Consider the following 12,580-nt stretch of genomic DNA (forward strand, 5'->3'; position numbering starts at 1 on the left):
GATACAATGATTTCACATTCTTTTTGTCAGGGTCCGACGAGCTGACATTCAATTTTATAAAGTTCAGGGCAGAGAATGAGCGCGGTTCACGTCGGGGCACAGAAATGCCTCTAGCCAGGGATATGAGTAAGTTAACATGGCCATAACATGAGGAGAGACAAGTTCAGACAAGTTTGTTGCTCATCTAATGGATGAATGTGTGTGTCTTTCAGGGAAATTATCAAAATTATGGGTCTAGAGGGGAAACTGACCCAGCTGCAGTGTAAAAAAAAGTGGGAAAACCTAAAGAAAAAGTATAAGGTAACTGCACTTTCACGTGTTTTGTAATGCTTATATTGTATTGGTAATATAAACCAATACAATATACTAATAATATAATACCAATAATATAATAGTAATATAAACCAATACAATATAGGATATAAACCCATGTATAATAAGAATATAAACCCATGTAAATAATGTTAATTTCCCCCTTCATAACTATTAAGGACTTAACACTGCCAAAAACTGGGTCAGGGACAGATGCAGGAGAGGTCACTGCTGCCTCGTGGATTTTCTATGCAGCTATGCATGAAGCCATTGGCCAGAGACCCTCAGTCAGGCCAGTATATCTGTTCTCATCTGGAAACAGCAGCGTAGAGAGACCCCAGACACCTGTCAGTGAGGTTGAGGATGAAGCAAATTCTCCAACAGAGACAGGAGCAGAGACAGCAGACCTCCAAGCTGGAAACTCCACAGACCCCCAGAGTGATCAACCAGGTACATCAACTGATGTCAGAACAGGAAAGAGAAAGAGGAAGAGTGAGGGTGTAGATTATCTTAAAGACTTCTGTGAGCGGCTAGAGAAGACACAGAAGGAAGAAAATGAAAGGGATAATGCTTGGCTCCAAAAGTCTCAGCAGCAAATGGACAGGATGCTAGATTTATTTGGAAAGCTGGTTGACCACATGACAGAGAAGTAATAACTTTCTGTCAATAAGTTCTGTTATGTTCCGTTTGTTTGCTGTTCCTGCATAAGTGCTCATTGTGTTAATACCACCATTGAGTGATGGAATTTATATTCAAAGTTTCAGAGGACTTTGGCTGTATTGCTTGGTTTGGACAAGACATTTGGAAAATTGTAATTCTGTATAAACAAAATTTATTATTGTTATTTATTATTGTAATTTCTGTTTACCAGTAAAAGTCTGTGTCACAAATAAAGAGAAACATTTATCATTTAGAAAAATCACTTTTTTTACTGAAACAAAGTACTTGAAGACAAGTTTATAACAAAATAAATGAGCTGACAATGCAGAACAATACCGCCAGGTACAAGTGTAGGCTTATAACCATAGATGTATTAACATATTCAGGACAGATACATTTGATATTTACAGATGCTAGGTAATTGACAACATTTTTCATTTTACAAAATATATACACAGAACTGTAAGTAAACAATTTCAAGCAAAATAGGTAGGTACACGTTGATGTGCAATGTCAGAGCAATGGAATAATTAAGTTAACGTTCTACACTCGTGACAAAAATGTGTGTGTTGGAGTATGAGGTACTTTTAATTAAATTGTGTAGTCATGTTCCAAAAGGTGCCCTTGAACATTAAGGGGTGCAGATACATGTGCCGCGAGTCTTGCCCGGAGCTGGTTGCCACTTGTCTCCTGTCCAGAATCTGGTATTGGTGGTTGTGGTAAGGCATCATAAGCTGGCTCTGGTTCCAGGACATCACCATGGGTAAGGCAGACATTGTGTAAGAAGGCACAGGCAGTTACCACCTCTGTGCAGAAGCCAACCTTTACTTCTAAGGCTTTGAAGAGTGTTGCCCTCCAGCGTGCCTTCATCATACCAAAGGCTCGTTCGATAATTGAACGCGCACGTGCATGGCTTTGATTGAAGCGTTCCTCGACCCTTCCTTGAAGTGGCAGTTTGTAGGGTGTGATGATGGTTATGGGGGACTGTACGCAGGGATATCCTCCATCACCAAGAAGAAAAAAGCCAGGTGGGGGGTACTCAGAATTGACATAAAGTGGGCTGTTTTTTAGAACACGGGTATCATGTACAGAGCCAGGAAAACCAACAAAGATGTTGATGAAACGTCCCTGAGAGTCACAGATGGCTTGCATTTGGATAGAATGGAATTGTTTGTAATTAAAATAGTCCTGTTTGTTATGATTTGGAGGCTTAATACATTATGGCATCCATCTATTGCCCCTACAGCCTTGTCAAATGCTGTATGCGGCGAAAGTCGTCCAAATCGCAGGCCGACTTCTTCAAGTTCATCATGATGTGGATAGCAAATCACTTTACCTGCAATGTCCATAATTTTGTGAGCAATTCTGTGCACCACACGGTACACGGTGGATTTTGGCACAGAGAACGCCCGGGCAGTGACTCTGTAAGACAGTCCATGTGCAAGCCAATACACAAATATTAGGACTTCCAAATAAGATCCCCAGCCATGGTCCTGGTGCCTGTGCAGAACATCCATCAAGCCATCCATTGATTTTCTTGAAAGGCGGTAGTCGGGTCGAAGGTCTCTCTCAACATCAAAATACACCAGAAGGACAGGCATGGTATGATTCAGCCTGGCATACCTGATCAGTCTGCCAAACTTAAAAAGACAAAAACAATTAGAATGACAGATTTAGGAAAACAGATCACTACATGAAAAAATATTCATTCATTTTATATAATCTTTAAAGATTAAATTATCTTTAAAATATATTTAAAATTATATTACCTACATATGTGTTTCACATTAATTTTCTGACATGAGAACATCCCTACAACTTCTCACAGTGAACATCAGTGTTTTACTGTAGCGTAACATCAGTAATGTAACATCAGTGTAAACCACAAGGTTTAGGGTTTCAGGTTATTCTACATTAGGGTTATTAAACAACAGAAACTGAATAATCAAATGTAAAAATAAAATACTGCTTAGTTTTCACTGTACGAATGAAATAATTATTATTAAAGCTACAAAAGTGGTGAGTGATTTTCCTCTTTTGTTCATGAACCCAGTTATTGCAAGCCATTGTGATATGTGATATATATATATATATATATATATATATATATATACACACACATTTGCCATATTCCCTAATTTTATAATTGAATTGATTAGAGGGAGTTTATCTATTTTCATTTTGAACACTCACTTGTGGTGGTGGTGATGTAAACTATACTGAGAGCTGTTCTTGATACACACACTCACCAAATTGACAAAATATTAGGAACAGCTCTTAGTATCATCACTTCATAGTTTAGGTTATATCGCAATTTATCTTTGCCACAAACTATTTTAATATGAACAACATTGACAGAACGGTTAGTAGCTAAGAGTAAAAAAAAAAAAAAGATATTCATTTTTTCATTCAAATGACAACTTGTGTCATGTTACAGCTATTAGTACCAGCACACACACATTAGCCAAATAAACGTAACGTTCAATGAAATAAAGTTAATTTACCTGTTGGTCGGGCATCAGCATACATGTTTGGATCCGGTGTAGAAGCCTTCTTCTCCTGCGGATCCTAATTCTTCTTGTAATAAACTGGTGGTGAGTTCTAATCAATTTTAGCAGGAGTACTGTGAATACCGCAACTGCGACCAGCGCCATGTTTGCTCTCCTGTAAACAGAAGTGACGTATATAGTGACGTGTGCAAAACTGTCCCAATTCTGCTCTTCACAGCTTCGAGCCCTTGTGCACTTACTCCCCTAAGTGCACTTTCAACAAGTGTCCACTTCGAGGAAGACCTTAGGGCGTAGTGCGGGTATTGGGACAGGACCGGTGACTGAGCAACAGTGCCTACACCTGGCCACAGCACCGGCTGAAGAGCTCCTCCGGAATGTTGAGCGCCTTTGGCAGCTGGACACACTTCCCTACAGTGCTAAGGTGGTCACTCATTCCAAGCAGGATCAACAAGCCCTCACTCTGCTCCAAACGGCTACAACGCGGGTAGACATCAATAGCACCCTCCGCTACGCCACACCGCTGCTCTGGCGTACCCCGGAAATAACCCTTCATGCTCCCAAAGAAGCTGTCCTGCCTAGTCTTCGCAGCACAGAACGCAGACTCGCAAGAGACCCTAAGAAAGCAGAGTCCTACTGCAACGAGATACGGAAGCTAGAACAGGCTGGATATGTGGCTAAGATCTCTTCAGACCAAGCCGACCAATCCACCAGGTCCTGGTTTATTCCCCACCATATGGTCCACCATAATGGTAAGGACAGGATCGTCTTTAACTGCTCATATCAATACCAAGGACAGTCACTGAACGAATTCCTCCTGCCCGGACCTACCTTAGGACCGTCCATGCTTGGTGTTCTTCTCAGGTTCCGGCAGCACTCTGTTGCAGTGAGTGGAGACATAAAGAGTATGTTCCACCAGATCCGCCTGCTGCCCACCGACCAGCCACTGTTGCGGTTCCTTTGGAGAGACATGAAAAGGGAGCTAGAGCCAACCATTTACGAGTGGCAGGTGTTACCCTTCGGAACAACCTGCAGTCCATGTTGCGCAATCTATGCACTGCAGCATCACATCCAGGACCAAGGGGAACAAGCTTTACCGAAGGACACGGTACAACAGTCATTCTATGTTGACAAATTCCTACACAGCACCTGCACCGTAGAAGAAGCCAAAGACCTGGTTGACGGCCTGCGGAAGCTACTCTCTGATGGTGGTTTTGAGATAAGGCAATGGGCGAGTAATCTCCCTTCAGTCATCGAGGATCTTCCTCCCGAAGCTAGATCAGCAAGCAGCGAGCTTTGGCTGTCTAGGAGCAGCAGCGACCTCCAAGAGCCAACCCTGGGCTTAAGATGGAACTGTCTTAGCGACACACTAGGGTACAAACATCGACCTTTGGAACCCTCAGAGCCCACCATGAGGACCTTGTATAAGGTCCTGGCTAGCCAGTATGACCCAATAGGTTTCATCGTGCCATTCACTACCAGGGCCAAGGTTCTCATTCAGGACTTGTGGAAGCAAGACATCGGCTGGGATGACCCAATACATCCTCAGACCTTGCGGGACCAGTGGCTCAGCTGGGAAGAGGAACTCCCAAACCTGCCTCACCTGGAGCTTCCTCGACCCTACACTCCAGTCTGTGCTGACACCCCTGCTTCGACAAGACAACTCCACATCTTATCGAGCGGGCGTCAGAAAGAGCTTACGGCTCTGTAGCTTATTTGCGCACTGATTACAAAGGCCAGATTCATGTCTTTTTTGTGCTTGCCAGGTCTCGTGTGGCACCTAAAAACACCTGTCCATGCCTCGCTTGCCAGACTAGGCGGCTCTCACTGGTGCCCAGCTCGCCAGTGTCCTCCAAACTGAGCTCACTCTGCCCATCGAGCAAGTCTTCCTCTGGTCTGATTCTACCACTGTGCTGCACTGGCTAAGGTCTGAATCGTGTCGCTACAAAGTTTTTGTTGGAACTCGTGTAGCAGAAATCCAAACGCTGACAGAGGTGACGAATTGGAGGTATGTGGATTCAGCAAGAAATTCGGCAGACGATATCACCAGGGGGCTAACTTTGAAGGAGTTGGCACGTCCCCACCGATGGACTCAAGGCCCAGATTTTCTGCACAAACCTCCAGATGAGTGGCCAGTCATGCCTACCTCCAGTACCGAGCCTGAGGAAAGCGAGCTCAGGAAGTCCGCCTTCATTGGCACCGCGTCAATGGCACCTACTTCTCAACTGCCTGACCCGGGTCAGTTTGACACCTGGAAAGACCTCGTCCAAGCGGTTGTTCAGTCCCTTCACGGGGCGGCCTCCACTGATTCCCGCCAGTCCTATGACGCAGCTGACTTCATCACAGCGGAGAAGATCCTTCTGGCACAGGCCCAAATGGATTCATTTCCCGAAGAAGTCAAGGCCCTCACTTCAAATTGACCTATCCTGCCCGACAGTAGGATTGGCTCTCTTTCTCCAGAGTACGATGAAGGCGCGGGACTCATCCGAGTGGGGGGTCGTCTGCGCCACACTGAACATCTAGAAAGGGACGCTATGCATCCTATTGTCTTGGATCCCAGGAATCACATTACCAAGCTACTGATTCAGGAGTTTGACTGTAAGCTTCATCACCCCGGACCTGAGAGGGTACTAGACAAGAGAGTTACGTCGACAGAATTGGATACTGCGGGGACGGGAAGCTGTACGGAAACACCAGCGTGCTTGCCGAGAATGTCAGTTTTGGAGGGCAAAGCCCGAAATCCCAAAGATGGCTGACCTCCCGCAAGCACGTTTACGCATTTACAAGCCACCGTTTTACTCAACTGGAGTGGACTGCTTTGGCCCCTTTACCGTTAAGATTGGCCGTAGTAATGAGAAGAGATGGGGAATTGTGTATAAGTGCATGACAACGAGATGTGTACACCTGGATTTATTGGAATCTCTGGATACAGATGCCTTCCTGATGTCCCTGCGACGTTTCGTTGCTCGACGTGGTAAGCCCTTTGAGCTACTGTCAGACAATGGCACAAACTTTGTCGGAGGGGACAGGGAGCTGCAAGAGGCATTCTACACCATGGGCCCAACATTGCAGCAACAGCTGGCAGAGCAGAGAATCACTTTCCGTTTCAACCCACCAAGTGCTCCTCACTTCGGTGGGACCTGGGAGAGAGAAGTCAAGTCAGTTAAGACAGCTTTGAAGGTCATCTTCAAAGAGCAGTCCGTGCCGGAGACCGTGTTGCGGACGGTTCTCACTGAAGTTGAAGGCATTATGAATACGAAACCTTTAGGCTACGTGTCGGCTGATGTTGCCGACCCGGATCCCATTACGCCTAACATCCTGCTTATGGGACGCAGAGAAGCATCACTTCCTCAAGCGCTGTACGATCCCCACAATCTGCTGGGGAAGCGACGATGGAGACACAGTCAGGTGCTGGCTGACAACTTCTGGTCGGCGTTCATCCGCAACTACCTGCCCAGTCTACAGGAGAGGCAGAAGTGGAGGACGGACACCAAAGAGCTTACTAATGGACAAGTGGTACTAGTCGTGGATCCCCAACTCCCACGTGCTCTTTGGCCTGTTGGCACGGTCACAGAGACTTATGCGGGACCGGATGGCCGCATCCGGACTGCTGCTGTTCAGGTCAAAGATAGGACTTATGTACGTCCTGTGGCCCGACTGGTAAAGCTACCCAAACTGGAAGACGAAGACAAACCTGCTGACAGACTTTCCTCATGATATCAAATGTCCCGACAGACATTCGGGGGCGGCTGTGTTGGAAAGTCTGTCCACGCCCCCAGCAGGTGGATGGCGTTACTGCAGTCTGATGTCGGTTGAGTGAGCGGCACTGTGCTTTGATGTCTGTTTAGAGAGGCAGCGGACTTTTTCCTTATTCCTTTTTCTTCATTCTGTCTGATTTGTGCGTTCGTGAGGAAAACGTGAGTATTGTACATGTGGAGTTTGTTGTCTGACCACATACCAGTACAATATATGTGTTAGTTTAACTGTATAGTTTAACTATTTAGATCGAAGTTATGGCAGCAGTTGTCATGTAAGCCTTATTTTCCTTTCTCCACGGCACACTCGTAAAGAGTCTAATTAGCTAATTATCGCCGTTAATATGTGATAACGCATGTTTATATCACACTTCGTGTGTGCTTTGAGTGTTTGTATGTTAAGTTAACTTCTATAATATAGTGGAGGAGGTTATTGTGAAGTGAATTTCAGTTACTGTGCTCTGTAGTTTATGTGCATGTAATGACCTCGTGATTTATTCAACGTTTCATGTCTGTGGCCTATTGATAACAGTTACAGCTAATATTTGTGCACCTTAGGTTAAAGCTGCAGCCTTTTGTTCAGTTAGTAACCACTGTTGATTCCTATACCATTCATAATTATTAGTTTAGCTCATTTATCATTGATATTAGTATACTGCAGCTTAAATTGATATTCTTATTGTATTTATCTTTATTCTTGTAGACCACAAACTCAAACTACAATGCAACCTAAATAAAGCTCTGTTAACCGGACCTACTTCCTCTGGAGCCTGATTCTTTGATCAGAGTCAAGTCCATATCTACCGCCTCAACCAGTTAAATCGTGGGAGGTCATATCCCTCCGTTTCATTCGGGTTATTCTGAGTCACTCACTAAATTGATCCGGGTTGTGCGAGTCACTTGAGTCACTTGAGTCAGTATTGACTGCTACATTTGAGGTAAGCTTTTGATTTGGATAAATGCCATGTTTTCATTTAGAATATTTAAATTTTATTTGGAAAATGTTATATCAATAAATGTAAATGGTCTGAAAGAAAACCGAATAGTCATTTAAAAATGACATGAAATTATATTTTGAAACTTTAAAAAGGACAAATAAGAAAGCCATCCGGAATCTGAACATTTACAATGCCTTACAACCTCTTTAATGTAAATTTAATGTGCCCCTTTTTCATGTATGTATGTATGCATTTAATGTTTTCAATGTGTATGTGTATCTGTACTTGAATAATAAAGTTTTTTGAAGACAAAAAAAACTCATGAGTTATTGGCGAGCCGAGGCGAGCTTGCAATGTTTCGGACTGTCTGCTTGAGCTAATTGCATTTCAATCTACTACATTTATACACCAAACCTACAGTAGGCCTAGCTAGGCTACGTGCAGAACACTGTATGTTATTTCAGAAGTGAAAGAATGGCTTTTGTTGTGGATTTGCTTTACCCTGAGCTCGAAGAGAGGCTGCACTCGCTCGTCTGAATCAGATCCACTCAGCCGGCTGATTCGCGCGAGAACTCATGAATCACCGACAACTCACGAGTCATCAATGTGAGTTCTCGAGTGAATCCCATGGCCCATGGAATCCCAAAGCTTCCGGCTTTGAGGCTGCGGGTCGGGAACTGTCTCTCTGCTCTCTCGCTTGAATTGACTTGTGGAGTTGTTGCCTAAGAAATTGTAAGTTATACAGCTTTTGGCAGCTAAGATGACTAGTAGTAGCTAATGTTGCAAGAGGTTTGTGTGCAGCGCTGTTATCATTTTAGATTTAATTGTAGTAGGACTCAACTGAACCGGGTTAATGATACTAGGGACTCGCGATTCGTGAGTCAATTTAAAGACTCGGGTTAAAGATCCGAATGAATCACGACTCGAACAGGTTTACTATAGGCCAGGCGTCCATGCTTACATGTACAGGTCCTATCCCCTGACCAATCAGCTAACCCTAATCTTAATCACTCAAGGTCACTGCCAAACCCCAACCAATCAAGCTGCTATTTCAGGGCGGGTCTTGCATGGCCATACTAGGATGCGTAAATTAGCAGCCCGAACGACCCGCTGCTGGCTTGTTAGCTAACATTATCTTGCTTATTCCACCAAACTAATATGCCTTCATCCTACACTGGTTACAGAAAATTAGCCAAACAAAGTTGTCACTCATGTGGCGATAGCAATGTGCTTTACTACGATATGACAAGCGTGTGTGAATGAAACATGAAGTTGTTACATTTTATTAAGTTAGAGGCCAGCTGGCTGGCTAGTAAGCTAGCTTGCTTGCTAGGGGACTAATTGTTTAGCCATGCAGACGGTGCAGAGAGAGGTCTGTTACGGTCTCTATAATAAATTTCACGGTATAGAATATTAGTTTATTAACGTTAATTTATTTTGTAATGTGTAGGTATGTAAATACATTTTAAAAGAAATGTTATTGTTGTGTGAATGCTAATATTTTATATTGTTTGACTAGCTTTGCTCAGGCTAACACATCCACAAGGAAACCACTTGAAACTCTAAACGTACTCTAAAAGTTGTTGATCAGAAACCCAACAGTTATCACAGCTGTCAAATTTGAAATAGACATAAACTTTTAAATTGGGAAAACCTTTAGTTAATATAGTAACCTTTGTGTAGTTTATAAGATCTTACATAACACTGCTCCGCCACCACTGAAAACATTAGTTGTTCAGAGAGCAGGCTCTCAGGTTACCAGAGGCGCTACAACAGAGAAGTGCTTTTGGTCAGTCAGCATTCTCTGGAACAGCATCTAAAGACCGAGATATGTTGCCAATACAGATAAGACAAGTAAATACTTGTCAATCTTTTACTGGTCAGCTGAAGAACTGGCTTATTGATAACCAGATATGTGCATAGATTTCTGAATGCCTGTTGACTTTTGCTGCCTGCCTGCAGATTTGTTTTTTCATGTTGATTGTTGTATGATGATGTGTTGTGTTTGTTACTTGTTGTTGTGCATTGTTAGTTGTTTTTAATGTTAATGTTGGTCTGTGTATGTTGTTTTTATGTGTTGACTTTATTGTCATTTATTTTATTTATTTATTTTTTTAGGTTGCCATTTTCAAACTGGCAAGGGACAACAGATGAAAATTAGCCTGCTGAGCTAAATCTGGCTTATTTACAGTTGCTTTGCTGTTGATTAATAAGCATTGTCCCTGTTAAATAAGTAAACACATACAAAAAAAAGAAAAGAAGATACAGCAGCGTTCACAGTATTGTTATCCGATTCTTTATTCTTCAACTTTCATTGGCCACCTCTAACTTCTGCATTCGTTCACCTACAAAAACCATTCAAATATCAAAATGTTCAGCTCTTTAAGCCCATTGTAGGACTTCACTTCAACTTTTTTCTGCTATTTATACTTTTTAAAATAATAAGCTTTTTAAAATTTTTATTTGACATTAAAGTCAATGGAGCAATCTTCAAATCCTCTTCAGGCTTCTTTCTTTTTGAAATACTACTCCTGCTAGATACTTTCACTTACAGATGTCATTCAAACTTTAAACTGTTCACAAAACCTTTAGCGTTAACCTGTTAACCTGTTAACCTGTCTCTCTTAGTTACGCTGTTATAGTTTTAGACTGCCGGGGGATTTCCTTCCTTTGACACATTGAGCTGCTCTCTCCTCTCCCTTTCCATTTGTGTGCATCTCGTCCCAGAAATGCTTGTTACTAACCACGCTCTGAGGAGTTTCCTCCCCGGAGTCCTTATGTTTTTTCCACCCAGCATATTTCCTTGGAGTACGTTGGCACCAAGATCCTGGTTGCAGCTGTCGCCGTGGTCCTGCTGCACTCCCTGCTAAGCTCTGCGGTGCCCTGCAGTGTCATGCTGCGTCCTGCTGAACCCTGCTGCTTCCTGCTACGTCCATCCATGCTCTGCTGGGCCACGCTACATCCTGTAATGCCCTGCAGCGCCCTGATATGACATGAACTACTACAACTACCATTTGAAGTCACTGTTTTATTATCTTTATTGTGACTATTATTGCCACTGTTCATCACATCCCCAACCGGCACCGTCAGACACTGCCTACCAAGAGCCTGGGTCTGTCCCAGGTTTCTTCTTAATAGGGAGTTTTTCCTCGCCACTGTCGCACTGGTCGCACTGCTTGCTCTTGGGGGAATTATTAGAATTGTTGGGTCTTTGTAAATTAAAGAGTGTGGTCTAGACCTACTCTATCTGTAAAGTGTCTCGAGATAACTCTTGTTATGATTTGATACTATAAATAAAATTGAATTGAAATTGAATTGAAGTTGTATTCAGCTTCATATCTTTTAGAGTTATTGTGGTATCACTGTTTAAGTTTACTGTTTCATGCAGGCTTTTTCTGTGCTTATAATGGAATGAGTATTGCATGACTTATACTTCTTTCACACCACCTACCAGGGTTGGGCTAGGGTTGTCTGATAAGGTAATAAATAACCATCAAACACTTTTATTGAAGCAGCTGGAAAAGGACTTAGTGTAGAATAATGGTGGGCGGATCGATCCAAATATCGATAATATCGATACCAACGTTGGTATTGATATTGATCAATACCAGTGTAATGAGATCGATACTTTAGTTTTAGTTTCTCTCCAGTATGCCCCGCTGCGGATTCATCAAGAGGCGACCTGGCTGTCTGTGTAATGGCGTTTTTCCATTAGTGCCGCTGCTAATGGACGCCCTAACCGCTGCTGTCACGTGCCGCTCCTGTCACAGCGCAGAGCAGGCGCAGGGGATAGAGAGGAGCACGGCAGCTTCTCCTTTCCCCACTGACCTGCTGGACCTGTGCAAACGTGCAGCGGAATCGTTGGATATCTCCTGGCGTGCTCTCGTAACGGAGACCCCCAAGTCCTGTTATGAGGGGAAAAGATTGCCCCTGCCCACATCTCAAAAAAATTAACTATGTTACAGGCACCTCCTCCCCCCTCTTGTGATTTGATGTTGTACTGTCACATGACTCAGCGGCGCCAGGCAAACAAGCAAGCATGCAGCTAGGCCCGGCGGCGGCCAGCCGTACACACATACACACAAGCAGGACAGAGACGGAGCAGAAGAATGGCAGAAAGGAAGAGGAGCGCTGTGTGGCTATATTTTCAGGCCAAAAATGAAACAACGGCAAGCTGTATCATTTATAAAAAGGCTGTAAGATACAGTGTTAACACAAGAAATTCATACAAGCATATGAAAATTCTGTCCTGGGTTTTAACTTATTAATATTCCAAAGGGAAATTCACAAAAACACTTAAAGGTCATGAAAATTCATTCAGATTTAGCAATTTGATGATGAATCCACCTTAATTATTAAAAAGTATCGGTATAGTACCGATATCGGCGATACTGGCCCTGTATTTACT

This window comes from Perca fluviatilis, chromosome 21 (assembly GCF_010015445.1).
Source record: "Perca fluviatilis chromosome 21, GENO_Pfluv_1.0, whole genome shotgun sequence".
NCBI classification, from domain to species: Eukaryota; Metazoa; Chordata; class Actinopteri; order Perciformes; family Percidae; genus Perca; species Perca fluviatilis.